General features: G+C 39.7%; 1 pseudogene; it reads right to left on the minus strand.

The window, feature by feature from the left end:
• Window positions 1-5,284: 5,284 nt before the first annotated feature.
• LOC102813181 overlaps window positions 5,285-9,003 on the minus strand; it is a 30,528-nt pseudogene continuing 26,809 nt past the window's right edge.

The following is a 9,003-nucleotide window of genomic DNA, read 5'->3' on the forward strand; positions in this document are numbered from 1 at the left end:
ATTCTGTTGGCTAGGATTTTGTTGAGAATTTTTGCATCTGTGTTCATGAGGGATATTGGTCTATAGTTTTCTTTCTTAGTAACATCCTTCCCTGGTTTTGGTATGAGGGTTATACTTGATTCATAGAATGTATTAGGAAGTTTTCCATCCTTCTCTATATTCTGGAATAATCTGAATAGGATTAGTGACAGCTCTTCCCTGAATGTTTGGTAGAATTCACCTGTGAATCCGCCTGGGCCTGGACTTTTTTTGGTTGGGAGTCTTTTGATGGCCTGGTCGATTTCTTCTTTTATTGTGGGTCTGTTCAAGTTTTCTATTTCACTGTATGTAAATTTAGGTAGGTCATGTTTATCCAAAAATGTATCCATCTCTTCTAAGTTTTCAAATTTGTTGGAGTACAACTCTTCATAGTAATTTGTTATTATCCTTTTGATTTCCTTTGGTTCCGTTGTGATATTACCCATGTGATTTCTAATGCGTGTTATTTGTGTCTTCTCCCTCTTTTCTTTTGTTAGGTTTGCCAATGGTCTGTTATTTTATTTTATTTTTTTCATAGAACCAGCTTCTTGTTCTGTTGATTATTTGTATAGTTTTTCTGTTTTCTATCTCATTTATTTCTGCTCTAATCTTTGTTATTTCTTTTCTTTGGGTGGCTGTGGTTTCCCTCTGTTGGTCTGTTTCTAGTTGTTGTAGATGTTGTGTTAATGTGTTAATTTTACTTCTTTCTTCTTTTTGGATGAGTGCGTTTATTGCAATAAAATATCCTCTCAGCACCGCTTTCGCCTTGTCCCACAGATTTTGTTATGTTGTGTTTTCATTCTCATTTATTTCTAGAAACTTTGCAAATTCACATTTAATTTCTTCTACTACCCAGTAGCTTTTCAGCAGGGTGTTATTCAGTTTCCATGTATTTGTCTTGATTTCCTTGTTCTTCCTATTGTTGATTTCTAATTTGATAGCCTTGTGATCTGAGAATATGCTTTGTAGTATTTTGATATTCGTAAATTCATGTAGATTTGTTTTGTGGCCTAAAACATGGTCTATTCTGGAGAATGTTCCATGTGCACTTGAGAAGAATGTGCATTGTACAGTTGTTGGGTTGAATGCTCTGTACACATTTATGAGGTCCAGTTGGCTGAGTGTGTTTTTCACTTCTTCTGTGTCTTTGTCGAGTCCTTTCTGGTTGTTCTATCCATTTATGAAAATGGAGTATTAAAATAACCCATTATTATTGTAGATTCATCTATTTCTTTCTTCATGTCTATAAGAGTTTGTTTTATAAATTTTGGCACTCTTTCATTGGGAGCATAGATATTTAGTATAGTTATTTCATCTTGTTCTATTGTCCCTTTAATCATGATATAATGTCCATCCTTATCTATTATGCTGGTTTTTGCCTTAAAGTTTATTTAATCTGAAACTAGTATTGCCACTCCTGCTCGTTTTTTATTGGAATTGGCTTGGTATATTTTTTTTCCATCCTTTAACTTTTAATCTGTTTTTGTCTCTGTGTATGAGATGTGTGTCTTGCAGGCAGCATATTGAAGGATCTTGTTTTCTTATCCATTCTGTCACCCTCTGTCTCTTAACAGGTGCATTTAATCCATTTACGTTCAGTGTAACTATCGACAGGTATTGATTAATTGCTGTCATTACATTTGTGTTTTTGTGGTGTTGCTGCTTCTTTGTTCTATTTGTCTTTATTTGTTGTGTTTGAGATTCTTGTGTCTTTTCTTGTAAGTTTCCTCATGGTTTTAATGTTTTCATATTCTTCCTGGGTTTTCATTCTCTTGGTATGTTGTGAATTGTTAATTTTCATTGAGGTTGCTTTATAGTCCATTAGCTTTTCTGACCATTTATTGCAGACTATTTTATCCTGTAATTGACCTGACTTTCTCCCTGTCTGGATCTCTTTTCCTCTATGTTTACCTTCTTTTACATTGTACTTGCTTTGGTCATAGACTGACCTTCCAAAGTCTCTGTGTTTGTTCTTATATTTTTGTTTTGTTACCGATTCTTCTTTCTGTTGGCTTAATTCAGAGAGGTGCTGCCACATATGTCAATCTCTGGTTGTTGCCTCTTCTTGTTGGTTCTAAGTCCACAGAACTCCCGTTAGGATGTTTTGTAGTGCAGGATTGGCTTTGGTAAATTCCCATAGCTTCTGTTTATCCTGGAATGTTTTTATTACACCATCATATTTGATTGATAGCTTTGCTGGATAAAGGATTCTTGGTTGGCAGTTTTTTCCCTCCAGGGTTTTGTGTATGTCTCCCCATTGGCTTCTCGCTTGCATGGTTCCTGCTGAGAGATCTGAGCTTAATCTGACTTGCTTGCTTTGTATGTGACCCTTCTGTTTTCTCTTGCTGCTTTCAGAAGCATACCTTTATCTTTGAGTTTGTTGAGTTTGACTATGATATGTCTTAGTGATTTTCTTTTGAGTTCTGCTCTTCTTGGAGTTCGTTCAGCTTCTTGTATGTTTATTTTTTCCCCTTTCAGGATGTTGGAGAAATTTTCTTCCAGTAGCTCTTCGACTATTTCCTCTGTGGACTTGTGTGATTCTTCTTGTTCTCGAATGCTGATAATTCTTAAGTTATTCCTCTTCATGTTGTCCAACATGAATCTTATACCTTCCTCCAAATTTTTTATCTTTTTTGTGTGTTTGTTCTTCTATCTTCCTGGTATTGAGAAACTTGTCTTCCAGCTCACTGATTCTTCCTTCCATCTCATCTATTCAACTCCTCTGCCCTTTCAGAGTGTTTTCTATTTGTGCCATTTTGCTCTTGATTGTTTGTACCTCTTTCTGTATGCTTTGCATTATTTCCAATGCTGTATCTATCTTGTTTGATTGCTCTTGTAGCACTTTCCTAACTTCTTCCTTATTTTTCTCAACTCCATTGTAAAGTATTTTGAAACCTTTTATAATCATTTTTCTGAATTCTTTCTCAGGCATTTCCAGGGCCTGCCCTCCTTCCAGAATGTAGTTCAGATCTTCTTCTGGGTCATTTGTCTCAGGTATTTTATCTTTTTTTCTGGACATGTGCTGATATGGTCATCTGTTTTTGCTTCTTGGGCATGTTTGATGTTTATCCATGGCCCTAATATTTAAACGAATATGTCTTTTGGCATTTTTGTTTGTTTGTTTGTTTGTTTTTGTGCTTTCTGGTTTCTTCCAGTGAGATGTGGTCAGGGTGTGGTCTTCCCTTTTCACTCTGCTTATTGCTTGACTCAGGGCAACTTTTACAGGTGCTGCCTGTTTCCTTGTTATCTGGTAGTTGGTATTGGTTATTGCCTGTGTTTTGTTTTTTTATATGGTGTGAATGCAGCTTGGCTATTTGGCAGCAGTTGCTGACTCTTCTCCTGTAATATAGGGAGACAAAGCGTCCTCCAATAGCAGAAGGGAGGCTTGTATCAGCCAAACAACAGTAGCCGGGTAAAAAATAAAGTCGGAATCAAAAGAAAGAACAAAAAATGGGAGAAAGGGGAATAAAAGGGAAAAAAGAAAAATAGAGAAAAGAAAGAAGAGGGAAAAGAGAAAAATAAAATAAAATAAATAAAAAGGAAAAATAAAATACAGAAGAAAATAATGCAGGACCAGTGAAATCAAGGCTTACTACTGCAGCCTCTAATCACAGAAAAGGAAAGGGTGGGGGAGACGAGAGAGAGAAGGAAAAAGAAAAGATATATATGTAAAATAAAATAAAGTATAAATCAAAACCAGAAGAAAATGATGTAGCACCAGCCAAAACAAGAGTCAATATCGTATTCTCCACCCACAAAAAAGAGGGAGTGGGGCAGGGGAGAAAGAGACGGAGAAACGAAAAATGAAAGAAAGAAAAAAGGAAGGAGAGAAAAAAACAAACAGAAAACCCAACAATAATAATAATGGGGAAATCTGTGGCTTAATGTAGGTATGTCTTTAAGGTCGTAATTCTCTTCAGTCACTCTGTCCTCCTCTCCTGGTTGCTATGTGCTGTCGAGTCTATTGCGACCCATAAGGACCCTGTGTAGGGTTTCTGAGGAGCGGTTGGTGAGTTTGAACCCTCGACTCTGCAGTTCAAAAGGCTCTGTAGTGGCGCCCCATCCCTCAGAGCCTCGCTGGGGCTCCTGCTAAGCCAGCTAAAAATAATAAATAAATAATTAAAATAAAAATTAAAAAAAGGGGGGGAGACCCAGATAGGGTTCCTGAGGAGCAGCTGGTGAGCTTGAACCACTGACCCTGCAGTTCAAAAGGCTCTGTAGTGGCGCCCCAGCCCTCAAAGCCACGCTGGGACTCCTACTAAATCAGCTAAAAAAAAATAAAAAATAAATTAAAGAAATAAAAATAATTTTTTAAATAAAAGTAAATGAAAGGGGGGCAACCCAGATAGGGTTCCCGAGGTGCAGCTGGTGAGCTTGAACCTGTGACCCTACAGTTCAAAAGGCTCCGTAATGTCGCCGCAACCCTCAGAGCCACGCTGGGAATGCAAATTGCTCAGCTTGGCAGGGGTAGAGGCTGTTAGGCCGCGCGGCAGTGGGGTCTGAGAACGCAAACGGCTCAGCTGGGTGGGGGAGGGGATGCTCGCTGTGCAGCAGCGGGGCCTGCGAACACGAACGGGGGAGGGGCTGCTTGCAGCATGGCAGCGTGACCTGTGAACCGAATGTGAACTGCTCAGCTGGGTGGGGGAGGGGCGGCAGCGGGCTTGGACCAAGGCAGCTCGTCGGGGTGGGCACAGTCTGCACCTGATGACGTCAGATGGTCGTCACCTTTCCTCTTTTCCTGCTTGTTTGTTTTTTTAAACTAACTTTTCTCTGCCAACTGTCTGCACCGAAATCCCACTTCAGGGCATATGTCCCCCGTCCTCTACTTCCCCCGTCTCCAGTGGCTCTCCCTCTTCGAGGCTCCCCGCCACTGGAGGGTCCGCTTGAGCTGGTTCCAGCTCCTCCCCCCAAGCCCAAAAGAGCCGGGGCTGTAGCCGTACACAAGTCAGTATGGTGATCTCTCAAAAAAGCGAGTTTAAGGTTCTGAAGTACTGAGACTTTTGGTGGCTGTAAGAGTGTGGCTTCAACCCACTGTAATGTTTCCCCGCAAGTTCTCCTCCCCCGAACCTGGAGCCCCTCTCACCAGTGGTGCCTGGCTGCAGGGGCAAACCAGAAGTCTAAGAAAGCACTCTTGGAACCCACTACCATGACAGCACGTTATCCTTTCTAGACAGTTCTGGGGCCCTTGCTGCACATCCCTCGTATACATATCCCTCTTGATTTCCCTTGAGGTGAAATAGGACTTGACAGTAAATTTTCCTAGACCTTACTGTTGCTGCACTTGAGTGGTTCCTATACCTACAGCAATGGCATATAAGATCAGGATCTCCACTATTTGTTTTGTTTCTGGGGTCATTTTGGGCTTCATGCAACCAGTTCTGTGCCACTTGTCTTGACTTACTTTTAAGTTGATTGACAAACTTTACTGCAACCTTCAGATTTTCATGCTCAAAGCAATAGGAGATATATGACAATAACTTAAATGTGCTTATATACTCAGGGTAGTGCTTTGGTGGTGGCTTCAGCTGCTTCAGGGTGACAGGTATAAAAGGCAAAAGCTATTTCTGGTTTCATTGATCATTGATACCCTTCAGGCCAGTTTTTGGACAGCTTAGAAATGGGCTCTAAGGGTTTCTTCACTGTACCCTCCACAGGTCCGGGACTCTGGATGTATAGCTATGGTTATAACCTGGGGAAATTCTTTATTAGAACAGATGACTTTAATGGCCTTGACTTCACTGTCCAGTGGCACAGTGGATAGATCTGTAGATGCTGTCTTCATGCTGTACTTTAAGGCCTCAGTGGAAAACCATAGTTGGTAGGCTTTTCTGGCCTAATCTTCAGCAACTGCATGACTGTGAATAGCCTGTTCAAGAACCTACTTGATTTTTGAGCAAGACCCACTCCTCACTTATCCACAGTTTTGTCATTCACACTATACATTTATGAAATAATATAATAACTCTCTTATCAAACTTCTGTGCATTAAAAACACACACTGGCAATAATGAATGTCAAGGTATAAAGCAAGAATAATACTGGTTGTGATAGTTAAGGCTATGTTTCAAGCTGGCTAGGGTAGTATTCTCAGTAGTTTGACAATTATGTATGATTTAATTTGTTGTGTAATGACATAGTCATCCTCCATTTTTAAGTAATACTGATATTCACATAAAGACTTGGTTTTTGATAAGTGAGGGGTGGATGTATTTGTAAAAATTAAACATTTTACAAATTGTTCTATACTTTAAAATTCATGGATAGCAACATGCAACAACAGCCTGTTTTGATAAATAAAGTTTTTTTTGTAACAGTCATACCCGTTTCTTTAAGTATTGCTTCTTGATACTTTCAGAAGAGTTGAATCATTATACACAGACTAAATGACTAGAAAGAGTGAAATAAGTATCATCTTGTGCTTTACTCAAAACCTTTGCCAATCCTAGGATTATTTCCTTATTTTTAAAAATATAAATCTAATAGTATAAAGCAAATCAGATTAAGCTCAGATCTCTCAGCAGAAACCATGCAGGCAAGAAGGCAATGAGGAGACATATATAAAACCCTGAAATAGGAAAAACAAAAAGAAAAAACTGCCAATCAAGAATCCTCTATCCAGTGAAGCTGTCAATCAAATATGATGGTGTAATAAAAACATTCCAGGATAAACAGAAGCTAAGGGATTATGCCAAAGCAAACCCTTTGATGAAAAATATCCTAAAGGGAGATCTGTGCACTAAGAACAAACAATAACCAGAGATTGACATGCATGGCATCATCACCATGAACTCAATCAACAAATGGAAGAGTTGAGAACAGAATAAAATTATAAAAACAGAGGATCTGGGAGATCAGTCTATGGTCAAAACAACTACAATGTGAAAGAAGGTAAACACGGAGGAGCAGAGAGCCAGGTGGTGATAAGGTCAGGTAGATTACAGGATAAAATAGACTGCCTTAAATTGAGAGAAAAGCTAATGGGATATAAGGTAACCACAAAGGTGGGCTTGAAGTAGAGGTTTTAGTTTGGGTGTTGGGGAGGGCAATGCAATAAGGGGGAGGAGGTGGAAGAACAAGATAGATAGGGGAACACTGAGACAGGTTTGCATGGCGAACATGGGACAGAGGTAAATAGTGATGCATACTTAATCTTGGAACAACAGGGCTATGTTTTACAGGGATCTAGGAATAGTTTGAAGAGGGGAAAGAATACTAATATGCTTGAATGTTTTATGAATATCAGTTTCCTTTGCCAGTATTGTAAAATAGACACTTAAGTGGGATAGAAAGGAATGTTGGGAAACATGATTACAGAAAACTTGTATGCCAGTCTTTAGCCTATAACTAATTAGAATACCTAAAAGGGGTTCTAGAGCTTTCCCAGTGAAATAAGCATCTTGTGGAGCCTTTGCAGAGTATAGGACTTTAGGTGGAATCCTGAATCCCTCCAGAACCTTCTGAAGTGGGACATTCTCACTAGCAAAGACAAGTAGACCAGCCTGGAACAGCTAGAGTGACAGAAGATACATCTTCAAAGAAAGACCATCAGGAAACCCCCTCCCCCCCCCCCCCAAAAAAAAAAAAAGTCAGCATGACTGGCTACCACAAGAACAAGCAAGCTGTTCACCAGGAAGCCATCAAGTCAAGCAATCAAGATTATTCAGGACGAACTCCCCTCTAAGCCTGAAACTCAAAGGGAACACATGAGCAGGCATGTAAGCTTGCTGGCGACCACATTGGTCTACTGGTGTGTGGAAGAGGAGGAAAGGCAGAAATGCAGAAATAGATTCGGTTCAACCACAGTCTGTTGACTCCTGTTGACATGGAGATGAGAGAGAGACGAGGAAGAGATAGTTGGTCCAAAGTGTGGTGAGACCTGGGGACACCTGAGCTCATGGACAAAGACAGAGGGCTAGATCTGAGAGTGAAGCATCCAGCAGATATGAAATGAGAGGAGATGCATAAGAAAACCTAAACTTGCGTATAGTACCCATTTAACCTAGTCTCAATGGCTTGATAATCAGAACTCGACTAGAGAAAGATTAAAAAAAATAATAAACAAGGGTAATTGCTACAATTTGATGAACTTGACCTATACTCATGGAGGTAGTAACTCTAAATAACAATAGTGAGGGAAGGAGTCTTCACATCAAGTATCAATGCTATCCCTTCTGTACACAGGGTAGATAGGGATGGGCAACTTAGACATTGGCTACCTTAAATAGGGGGAGGAGGGCTATAAAGGCACAAAGTGACTGGCTTACAAGGTTTCATGACGGAGTTTAGTTTAAGAGTGTGTGAAGGAAGAAAGAGTTCCCACTGAATAGTTTTCATCTTGTCTAGATGAGTCTGGTGAAAAGAGATGGGCATAAGATTCCTATGATTCAGTGGTGAGTAATTGTTATATAATTAATTGCAACTGTCACAACTGTAAAGGTAGAAGTTTTGTAACAAAAACAGGGGAGTGGCTAATCTTACAGTTCTGAAACAGACGACCCTAGGACCATCAAGGGAGAAGAGCACAAGCAGAATGCGGGACTTTATCCAGAGAAGCAGCAATGTCTGATATGGAGGTAGAGATAGGGACATGGAGAGGGGGAGTGGGGAAAAGAGGGACTAAGAGCTGGTGGCCAGAAGGCAGATTTGCAGAATGTGCCCTTTGGAGGAGTAAATTATTATATATGCCTGAGTGTTTTTTGTTTTAAAAAAGAGCTAAAGGGAATAGTGAGAAATATTGTTAACTGGTGGTACATGGAGGGGATTATAATCATTGCAATGAAACAAGATTTATGATTTGTTTACTATAAAACTGATGATCTGCCCTGTAAACTTTCACTTAATCCATAATAAAAACCTTTTAAAAAGGGGGTGGGGGGAATAGAGGTAAATACTGTTGAGTGATGGTACATGGAGGGGATTGTAATCATTGCAACGAAGCAAAATATGATTTATGGAATGTAAAACTGATAATCTGCCCTGTAAACT

This window comes from Chrysochloris asiatica, unplaced genomic scaffold (assembly GCF_000296735.1).
Source record: "Chrysochloris asiatica unplaced genomic scaffold, ChrAsi1.0 scaffold00118, whole genome shotgun sequence".
Taxonomy (NCBI): domain Eukaryota; kingdom Metazoa; phylum Chordata; class Mammalia; order Afrosoricida; family Chrysochloridae; genus Chrysochloris; species Chrysochloris asiatica.